This window comes from Leptodactylus fuscus, chromosome 5 (genome assembly GCF_031893055.1).
Source record: "Leptodactylus fuscus isolate aLepFus1 chromosome 5, aLepFus1.hap2, whole genome shotgun sequence".
In the NCBI taxonomy this organism is placed as follows: domain Eukaryota; kingdom Metazoa; phylum Chordata; class Amphibia; order Anura; family Leptodactylidae; genus Leptodactylus; species Leptodactylus fuscus.
In genome coordinates, this window is record NC_134269.1 from 125,901,983 (window position 1) to 125,913,355 (window position 11,373).

An 11,373-nucleotide genomic window follows, 5' to 3' on the forward strand; every position below is an offset into this window, starting at 1 on the left:
AATCCGCTGTCAAAAACCTCCCCTTATACTCACGTGTGAACTAGCCCTTAGACCTCATGCTTGCTACAGAGCCGTGCACAGGAGAGTGTATGAAGGGACTAACAGTCCCTTGGGCTCTGTGCTATGTAGGCCAGGTGCCACGTGTTTTTAGGGGAGAACAGTACCATTAAACAGCCACAAAAATACTAACTATTCCTTTTTCCAGCATAAACCTACAGTGTGACTATAACTGGGAACTAGTGAGATCTCATTACTGCCTACTGGTGTATGGGCAGTCATATCCCTACTGTTGTCCAAAGAAATTAATGGGACTGTACTTTTATCTGCAATTGTGGATACAAACTAAGGTTGTGTGCATGAGGTTTTATGTTAAGTAAGGTTTGTTTGGTTTTTTTTTTTTTTGGGGGGGGGGGGGTTGCTTAAGAAAAAAAAAAAAAAGGATTTCTGGGGAGATATTATATAAGGCAATTACCACAAAAAGTGCCTTATTATAGGTTTCTCCAAACACAAACTGCTCTACATAAATTAATAGCAACGGTAAATATCAGAAACTTTGTAATATTCTGCTATTACACTCTGCTATTTGCTCATTAAACACTCCTAGGTTTGTAGATAATAGGCTACCAGTGCACAGACTGAGACAGCCTCTTCCTTCTTTTTCCATAGAGTTCTGTGTGTGAGGTTGAATTCAGAGATGGCTCTCTGTAAATAGTCTAACAGGAAAGTAGAAACAACTAAAGTATCTTTAATAAGAAATATTGCAAAATTTCTTAGATTCTGTGAACAGAAAATAACAAAGTTATGGCTTTTGGAAGGTGGGAGTTAAAAAATGAAAAAGGGCTGCGATAGGAAAGGGCTAATGTAATGTATGCATCCTTGTAATTAAAATCTGCAAATAACAGACTACTGCAGTCAGTCACATTCACAAGTGAGACGAAGCAGTAGAAAATAGTATGTAGTGTCTTATGAGCTATAAATGCAGTTTTGTATGTTTTAGTTACCAAGAACTTTTCATGGATTAAAGCTTGCCTCCAGTTCTTAACAACTTTTTATAAGTGAATTCACTTAGAACGAAAATTTTTAAAAGGAGCACTGGGGGAAAAAACTGTTATAGTTGTAGAAAATATATGTGAGGGGGCTGCAGATGACTGAACAATATAAAAGAATGTATCCTCAAAACCACAGATCCCGCTGCCACTGCCATTCCAACAGTGCTCAGGACCCGCTGTGCACTACTGCCTGCATCTGTCCCAGTACAGCAGAAAATGCCCACACTGGTGACCTGCCTCATCTGTTGACTGACATTTTCAGCCATCAATCACCTAATGTTTTGGGGTGGATGTATGAAGTGGAGAACAGCAGGATCCAGTTGTGAGAACAACAACTGCAGGGGACTTGTGGAGGTCCAGTGTCAAAAACACCTTAAACTGTGTGTGGATTGGATACAATGTTTATATATCTGTAAATTGGAGATTGTATTTGATTTACATCAAGATATAAGCTTATAATAAGGGCTGTAGGTATGAAAAGTGATTCTGGATTACAGAAGAGAATTTATGCACAACATTTAATTACACAATGACTAAATCTTTATTCACATAATACCCAGATAAACCCTTACAGGAAAACAGAGACAATATCCCTTTAGTTTTGTACAAACAAATAAACCATAAAAAAAATAAGTTAAAAATCAAAAAGAAGAAAAAGTTTGATAGTAAAGGTTGGATGCTAGCGTATGCACCTCAAATACAGAATTATTCATAGAGAATAAAGCAGACCCTCCAGGCAAAAAAATAAAGTTATACGAAGTTAGACGTCCTGTGACTATAAAATCTAAGCAGTGGTTATATATAATGTATACAGTTCAGAGCATCAATAAAACTCACAAACCACATGGCCAGTTCATGAATTGAACTACAAGGTAAACAGAGTAATGCCACAAAGTAAACATCCAACAAAAAGAGAATTTCCAAAAGAAAAAAATAAAAACTGTACCGAAAAAGGCCTTGCACTCAATGCTACAATAAAGGACAATTTTAGAGAAGCCTTTTGAGATTTGTAGAATGGGATTGAGGTCCCTTCAGTTTTTCTACCAGTTAAGGCTAGGGTCAGATCTGCGCTGTGTTTCCATCCCTCTGGTCTGTCAAAGGACGAGAAGAACAGAAAAACAGACTGCAAAAATAGTTGACACAAAAGCAGCTCGAGGGACCCCATTAACTGTAATGAAATCGTTCAGACAGCTTCCAATCTTGCTAATTTTCAGGTTGTGTGCAGTCTATGGTTGATCTGTGACCAATATATTTTTTAATTTCTATACTTTTTAATGTCTCAGGATTTTCATGGAGTCAAACTATAAAACCGTCCAAAATTAAGCACGCCTCAGTTCTTCATGCAGCATTTATATGAATGGGTTCACATGTACTGTGTGAATAATATGGACATCACATGTCCACATGAGCAAGGTCTTATTCAAGTGAATGGGCTGTTGCAGTTTTCTACACAATAGGTGCCTGGAAACATTGCTGTGCAACAAACAGTGAAGGTAATGAATATTCGGGGGACTCAGCCCCCAATTCTGCTTAAAATATGCAAAGAGAAAAGTCCTGCAACCAGGACTTCTCTACGGCGATATCGAGCGGAAACTCAGCGGACTCCCTTATAGTCTAAGGGGTCCCCTGGTTTTCTGCAGGTAGCCACTTTTTAAGCGTACTGGGTTTCCGTTTTTCAGGTCCCCAAGCGGACCAAAAAATGGAAACCCCAGCGCTAATGTGAATCTAGCGTAAGGCTGGGTTCACATCTATGTCAGAGTCTCCATTGAGGAGTCTGACGCAGAGACAGTCTAAGATCAGCAGTTTTTAGTTTTGAACCAGCAGACACCATTATAGTCTGAGGTTTGCCAGTCTCCATGTGTAACCGCTGTTGTAGTAGTCCGACTCTTTTCCGTTAGAGTTCCCCAACAGACATGAACAACGGAGAAGCCAGTGCTAGTGTGAACCTCCAAAAAATAAAATAGGCCAGCTACATCCAGGATGACTTCAATTACTGCGGTACTCCACGGCCGTCTTCTGTGAACATGCGTGTAGTTACTATATAACTTTTTAATGGAATTGGAATAAAAGTTATATTTTAAAGATTGGAGTACCGCAGTAATTGAAGTCATCCTGGATGTAGCTGGCCTATTTTATTTTTTGGAGTCTATCATTACGGACAGGACGAGTCCACCTGTTTGCCGAGCTCTTCAGAGGACATTGTATTTTTTTTTTTTTTATAATGTAGATTGTGAGCCCCACACAGGGCTCACAATGTACATTTTTTTTTTCCCTATCAGTATGTCTTTGGAATATGGGATGGAAATCCATGCAAACACGGGGAGAACATACAAACTCCTTGCAGATGGTTTTTTGCCCTTGGTGGGATTTGAACACCAGGACTCCAGCGCTGCAAGGCTGCAGTGCTAACCACTGAGCCACCGTGTGGCCCCTTCAGAGGACATTGTATTAAAGAAATACGGTGAGCTGGATATTTCATCTTTATCTAGTGTGAACCTACTATAAGTACCATGGAGTCCAAGCAGTCAGATGCCTGTGGTCACTAAGGGAGCCTTTGCACATACATACAATTCAGCAATTCAACTGTGTAAGGGCCCCTTCACACGGAGTATACGCTCGCTGATTCTGAGCGTGTAAACGTTCCGAATCAGCTGCGTTTAAAACAGATCCCATTGCTCTCTCTCTGGGAGCAAGCATATGTGCACTCCCCATAGAAATGAATGGGCTGCTTTTTTCTCTATAGCTTTCAATGTGATACGTGCGTATCACATCGAAAGCAATAGGTAAAAAAGAAGCATCTTGCCATGGATTCCACGGCTGATTCAGATGTGGAGTCCATGGTTTAGACTCCCTGCTGTTTAGGCCCATTCATCTGGGCTGGCAGCGGAAAATGAAGAGGAATTCTTCTTCATTTTCTGCCATGTGAACATACCCTAAGGCTGAGACCCCATGCTGAAGAAATGCAGCTTTTTTTTTTTTTTTTTTTTGCGTTTTTTCCAGCCAAAGACAAGAACAGCTACAAAAAGGAATGAGAAATATATAGGAAGCAGCCTTATTTCTCCCTTCTGCTCAATCCACTCCTAGCTTTGGCTCAAAAACTGCAGCAAAATCTGCAACACAAAAAAAAAAAAAAAAAAGCTGCATTTCCACAACGTGGGGCTTCAGCCTAAGGTTAAGTTCACACGTTGTTTTTTTGGTCAGGGTTTTGGCTGTATCCGCCTCAAAATCCTGACCAAAAAGACGGCTCCCATTGAAATCAATGGGAGCCGCTCAGGTCTTTTTTCCGGCTCCTGGAAAAAAAGTCAGCGAGATGCTCATTCTTCAGGCCGTTTCGCCTCGCGATTCGGCATGAAAACACACCCTCCTCCGGACTAGGCCCATTCATTGGGCCTAATCCGGAGCGGAGTGTGCGGCTGCATGCCGGTGCAGTTTACTGGCTTTCTGTTGCAGTTACCTGGCTTTTGGTCCGGAAACTGAGGCGGCTTCCATCTTAGGCTCCGGACCAAAAATCTCCGTCTGAACTTACCCTAGGTCTCCACAAGATGCAAATCAAGTCATGCAACTACAGATATCACCCGGTCCTAATTGCATGACCAATATAAAGGAATTGGGTCACAATGACCCCAAAAGTATGACTTCTGCAAAGTGTTTTTTTTTTTTTTTTTAAATAATATAATATAAATATATATATATATCTCCAACACTGCTGGGAGCCAAAGTCCACATGTAGACCTAATATTACTGGTGAAAAAACACACAAGCGAAGATGTGATTTGTTTAGGGAGCCGCATATGTGAAGAAGGATGTGGTCGAGGAAGGACAAGCGTTTGGTCTACAGGTATGTAAGATAAATGCCTACCATTGCAATTTAAAATGTAAAATTCCTGGATATTCAAGTTGTGAAGTTTGTTTATTATACGTTTCTGAAGTAGCCAATTACCATAAGACTCACAGCTATTATAGTGGCCCATAGGCAGTGGTTGTCTTCTCACAAAGGCTCTGGATGGCATGTGAGGGCAAGTCCACACAGGACAGAAAAAAATCCTTTGTTTTGCTGTGATTCTGTGGTGAATGCCTGGAAAAATATACATTTACAGGCAGATTTTGAAGTAGATTTCACAGTGTGTCAGTGTAAAATCTGAGATTTAAAACTGCAGAAATGACGGACATGCTAAGGATTTAACATCTTCAATAGCTGTCGATTCTCAAAAAAATAAAAAAAAGAGGAAAGATTCTGCAGTATGTGAATGTGATTTATTTCATGTCCTGTTTACTTTGCTGCTACTCTATTTGGCATAACACAAGTTTTACTTTTTTTCACTCCACTCCTGGTTTTAGCTTAAACAACCATTTACATACACCCTGCCTCAAGCCCAGTGGCGGATCCAGGGTTTGCGGGGCCCTGGGCAATTGACTTTGGCGGGGCCCTACGCGCAGCGTGCCGCAGCAAATTAGGCCCCGCCCACTTTTATGTTGACTCCGCCCATTCTCATTCATTTTTTAATGTGATTCCACACAGTATAATCCTCCTACAGTCACCCGTAAATTATATGTCCCCCCTCCATCTCTCCCCATTTTCATATACACCCTTCATCTACCCCTAGTTTAATGTCCCCCCCTCTATCTCTGTCCTCAGTTTCATGTCCCTCCCTCCATCTCTGTCCCCAGTTTCATCACGTTCTCCCCCTTCATCTTCCCACAGTTTAATGTCCCCCGTCTCTGCCCTAGTGTCATGCTGTTCCCCCCTCCCCTTCATTTGCCCCCCAGTTTCTTTGGGCCCCCTCCATCTCTGTCCCCAGTTTCATGCCGTTCTCTCCCCACCCCCTTCATCTTCACCAGTGTCATGCCGTTCCCCCCCCCCCCTTCATCTTCCCCAGTGTCATGCCGTTCCCCCCCTCCCATTCATTTGCCCCCCAGTTTCATGGGCCCCCTTCATTATGTTCCACCTTAATAGTTAATACAAAACAAACACTTACACTCACCTTCTATCACTCACCTTCCATTGTTCCCCCGACGCTCCTCTCTCCAGTCACATACGCGATGCAGGAGCTGTGACAGCTCAGCTCCTGCTTAGCTGCGGCCCGGCTTGCGTGTGTAAGCGTGATGTGATGACGTCATCGCGCCTACACACGCAAGCCGGGCCGGAGCTTTAAAGCAGGAGCTGAGCTGACAGCTCCTGCTTTAATCGCGTATGTATTCAGCTCATCGGCGGATGGACGCCGATGAGCTGAAATCGTGACAGGCAAGTGCCGGGGGCCCCCAGAGGCTCTGTGGGCCCCGGCACTTGCCCGACTATGCCGAGCTGGCCGGGACCATTTTGTTAGGGCCGGGCCGCGGGGCCCCGGGCGGTTGCCCGGCTCTGGATCCGCCCCTGCTCAAGCCAGTTAATGGTAACACAATCCAAATGTAAAGCACCATGGAATTAATGGTGCTATATAAATAAATAATAATAATAATAATTTCTGATGACCTGCCCTATCATTGCATCAAGTAAAGGGGCCTTTAGGCTCCGTTCCCACGGAGTAACGCGCCGCGCATTCAGACACCTATACACGTGTCAGAGTGTGAGCGCTCAAAACAGATCCCACTCACTTCAATGTGTGCCGGCTCACACGTGCTACACTTTGAAATCAATGGGTTAAAAAGCCTCCCATTGATTTAAATATGTAACGCCCATAAACCGGCACACATTGAAGTGAATGGGATCTGTTTTGAGTGCTCACACTCTGACACGTGTATACGTATCTGAATGCTCGGTGCTTTACTCCGTGGGAACGGAGCCTTAGTCTGCACAATATCTGCATTAAACAGTTACCTTTAATCATGGAAGAAGCCTGAAAATGCCTATGAAAGGGGGCCTTCACACGGAGTAAACGCGCAAGTATTTTTGCAGAATATGGTCTGGTTTAAACAATCTCCTGCAATCTGACGACAGGTTTGATGGGCAACAATATTTCCCTGAAGCCTAAGGGAGCCTTCACACGGAGTAAACGCACATGTATTTTTGCAAAATACATGTATGAAAATACTCGTGTAAAAATAAGACTCCCATTGACTTCAATGATATTTTTTACACGTGTAAAAATATGACTGTAAAAATACGCCTGTAAAATATTATTGAAGTCAATGGGAGTCTTATTTTTACACGAGTATTTTCAGACTATATTCTGCAAGTGGACACCGAACCATAGACTTTCATAGCACAGCATATGCCTGCTATATTTCTTAAAAGGTTACAAGAAATTGGAGCCTTGCACAAGCATTATCAGAGGACTTTCTTCCCTACCTCATGCTGATAACAATGCTATGTAATTGCCTTACTTCAAGGTGTCGCCTTAGGCCTTATTCACACAACAGTGCAATTTTTCAGGGACTCAAAGCAACCACACCCGAAAAAAAGGCAGTGTTGGTCCATGTAAGCCAGTCTTCTATTGACATTGTTAATTCTATGTCCATCAAAATGGAAAAGATAGAACATGTTGAATGTCTGTCACTCAGGTGTTATTCAATGTTCTAGATACAATGATATTTTGAGGTGGTTTTTCCACCCTAAACAGGGACAACATTACGTTACTACCATCGCTATAGTGCCCCTTGCTAAGCTTTCTTCTGCAGAAATGTAAAGTTTTAAGCTTTTAAAACCTAAGCTTTGTGTATGCCCATGAATCACCATCAGCTAGCCATTGGTTTCAGTCAGAGTCTGTGAGGTGTCATTGATATTTCCCTTTCTGATGTCAGCCTGTTATCCGTCATAGACGGCAGGTGCACTTGTGCCCGTTTCACTTTACTAGTGTGAGTCATAAGCATGTCCTGGGCAGGGAGTGTACTAACAGGGTAAGCCTCCAGTATCACAGCTGGTGACCGTGTAATGGCACCTGCACTAAAATTTTAAACATTTCAATCTTTTCTTTTCTGCAAAAGAAAGCCGAGAGTCCCACGACACTATTTAAGAATTTCCTGCTGATTCTGAGCATCCTGCAGAACCAATGGCTGATTCAGTTGCATAAACGACGGCGCAAGCCCCTATGTTCATTAGGCCCATTCATTGAATTCTAATTAGAGGGTGAAACCCGTCGTGAAAATATTGAAGATGGAACTTAATGCTGCCAACAAGCCTGCAAGCATCAGTTGTTTTACACAAGTTAAAATTATATTTTATTTTTATTTTTTTGGAGGGGGGGGGGCATGTGGGAGGGAACCGTACTAACACAAGAACAACATACAACTCCATGCAGATTTTTCCCCAGTGATACACGTGAACACTGCTAACCACTGAGCAACTGTTGTGCCATATGTGGTCACAATTATTGTTATTATGGTTTATTTATATAGCACCATTAATTGCCATAGTGCTGTACATTTCAGGGTTTACATACGGTACACACATCAAATATGATACTAACAATGACCAAATAGCACTGTGGGATAGAGTCTTGCGCATGGCAATACCACCTCCACTAGTCTTGTATATTAACCACATTAAAATACTGTCAAGAGGCTCTTGAAGAGTCCTCACCAAGTGACGGTACATTGCTGAAGGTCCAAACATTGGAAAATCCGTGAACTCCCACAATGAAGTCCTTTAACGCAGTATAGGGTCTTAAATGTAGGATAACTGATTGCAAAAAACTGTCATTGCTTGCAGCACGTGTAAAAAGAGGACATGCTGCCAACAATATGCAGTCTGTATTGGGACCAAACGATTGTCCTAATGATCATTCCTCCACATAGCGTGGGCCATCTTCAACTTTTCATATGGTTGAATAACACTGAATCCGAGCAGAAATCTGCAGTGCACAAATACTCTATGACAAGGGACAGGTTCTGTGGCTGAACTCGCAATGATCCAGTTGTGACTTCCTATATACACAAGATGTAATTTAGTAAGGTGGGGTAACCTCCATTATTAGGATGAACGTAGGAGTGCAGATACCTCAAGGTATGTGTAACTTACTCACATGACACTTTTCTAACTTCCTATGCCTCAGCATATTCCTGGATTCAGAAGACTAAACACAATAAACTTGATTGCTATAAATGCCCCACATCTCATATTTCATGTGCCTAAACCATAATGAGAAGAAAATTAAGATGAAGTGATAATGATCAATAGAGCTTCATTAACATATTTACACAATGATTGTGGTTACTATATTTACTGTGTAAATGTCATTTATCCAACAAGAACATGGGAGAAAACACAAACAGAGCCAGCCACATGCTCTTGATGGAATTTGACGGCAGATAAGATTATACAGTGTTCTGTACACACAATTTCCAGGCCCATTGTAACCACTTTCTTCTAACTTACAATTACAAATCAATGAAGCAAATAAGTATCATCATAGAAAAACAGAATTATGGATTTTAGAAGAATGGCATTTCTGATCACTAGCAGTCACTGAATTCCTCACGCCACAGCCCTAGTTGCTGCATATTATGACAGCCTTCTCAAGATGTGGTCAAAGACTTTGTGGGAAGAAAAAAAAAACTGCATAAAGGATGCAGACCACCTTATAGAGCGGAAGAAATCTGGTATTAATTTAGATCTTTCATTCATAGAGATTCAGAGCCCAGCAGCACAGTACAGTCTGTAGGTTGCATTAAAGTCACAAGAAACTGCAAAACTGATTATTTTTTCATAATTGTAATGGAGCTGGAATTTGTCCAACACGGGCACGGACTAGTCCACCAACATTTGCATTCGAAGCTCCCACCATACTGTAAAGTTTACAATTAGAGGGGGGGGGGGGGGGGGGGGGGGTCCGGACTTAGCAATAGTTAAAAAATAACAAACACACAAGACTACACTTGTCTATGCAGATCAGACACAGATGTCCTCTCCCCAACCCTTAAAAAACAAACACTGCAAGTAATACACCAGATCAGAAAACAAAAAAAATAAACATCAAGAAAATTTGGCTGGCGAATGCTCAGCCCTGTATCTAGCAACCCCCTTCCTTCTGACCCCTCCAGTGTACACCCCACATAATCATTACCTCTGCCCCTCCATCTGATACCCCTTGTACTGCTTTGCCCTCCTGACACTGCCTTGGAATAGCACGCCTTCGCAATCTGACAACCTTGTAATAATACCCACCCCCATTTTTACAATCTGATGCCCCTTGTAATAGCACGCCCTCTCCTTCTGTACACTACAATGCTGTAATACATATATCATCTATTACTAGTTCTGATAGTCACCACAATATAGTCATATACAAGAAGTGAAACCCTTTAAACTCAATTGAAAATGGTCTCAGATAAGTGTAAAATTCTAAGTCAGATACTGGTGACAGGTCAGAGGTCACACTGAACATACCAGTAAGTCAGAATGGATAAGAACTTGTGGCTAAGACTCCTATTCCACTTCGTGTGACAGACCAGAGCACATTGGCAGTACACGGAGCCATAGCTGACTATACATATGGCAGCCCCACTTTGTACTAGTGAGGAGACTACACAGTAGATGTAGTGCTCCCATACACAGCCTCCAGGTAAGGAGGAAGTTACCAGGCACAAGTTAGTGCCCGCATTCTGCCCACCCCCGGAATAAGGAGCCTCGGGCTGCTCCACATAAGTTCACGTCAAAGTCCAGGAAGGGAAGAGAGAAACGCGGAGCGGCGCCTGCCCGCACATCACTGGCCACACACTGGCCGCCCACCGCTCCAACAGGTGATACGAGCCCTAGTTCAGCAGCTGTGCCCGGCGCCACTCACCCGAGGTACTGCTCCCCCTTGTCCGTACAGTCCAGCGTCAGTCAGCCGGCGGCGCCCATAGCTGTGAGGAGAGCTCCGTGCGGTGAATTCCTTCTTGTGAATGAGAGGAGCCAGGCACAGACACACCTGTGGGCGATGCACACATCCGCTCCCCAGCACAATACCAGACAGGAAACAGAAAAAAAAATCCAGCAGAGAAAAGAGAGAGGGAGCGAGGGAGAGACGAGTCCTCCTCCCCTCAGCTCAGGATCGGGTTACAGCCTGGCCGTGCAGAGGAATGGCAGGGGGCGGGAAAGAGATGGAGGGCGCCCTCGTTACCAATCCCTGGCTGCCTGATCGATAACAAAGGCTCTGCTGCTGGGATTCAGAGGGGCACAGACATAGCACGGGCTGCTGGCACTGCCACCCACTTTGGGCTTATTTCCTATACTAGTCTGAAAGAATGGAAGCTGCCCCTTCCCATGGTCACTGTTTACCTCATAGACATCCATACTGTTCATGGGAAACCATCTGGGGGGGGGGGGGGGTTCTGAGGCCCTTCATGTCATGAGATGGTTCAGAAATATTTAGGAAAATTGGTAGTTTATAAACTACTTGGAGACTTA

General features: G+C 43.2%; 1 protein-coding gene across 1 annotated transcript in view; it reads right to left on the bottom strand.

The window, feature by feature from the left end:
* The window catches only part of PLXNB2 (plexin B2), a 144,432-nt gene extending 133,508 nt beyond the window's left edge, over positions 1–10,924 (bottom strand). Inside the window, exon 1 of the mRNA XM_075274165.1 lies at positions 10,769–10,924. The gene's annotated coding sequence lies outside the window, so the exon portion shown is untranslated. The remainder of the gene's footprint in view (positions 1–10,768) is intronic.
* Between the last annotated feature and the right edge of the window lie 449 nt (positions 10,925–11,373).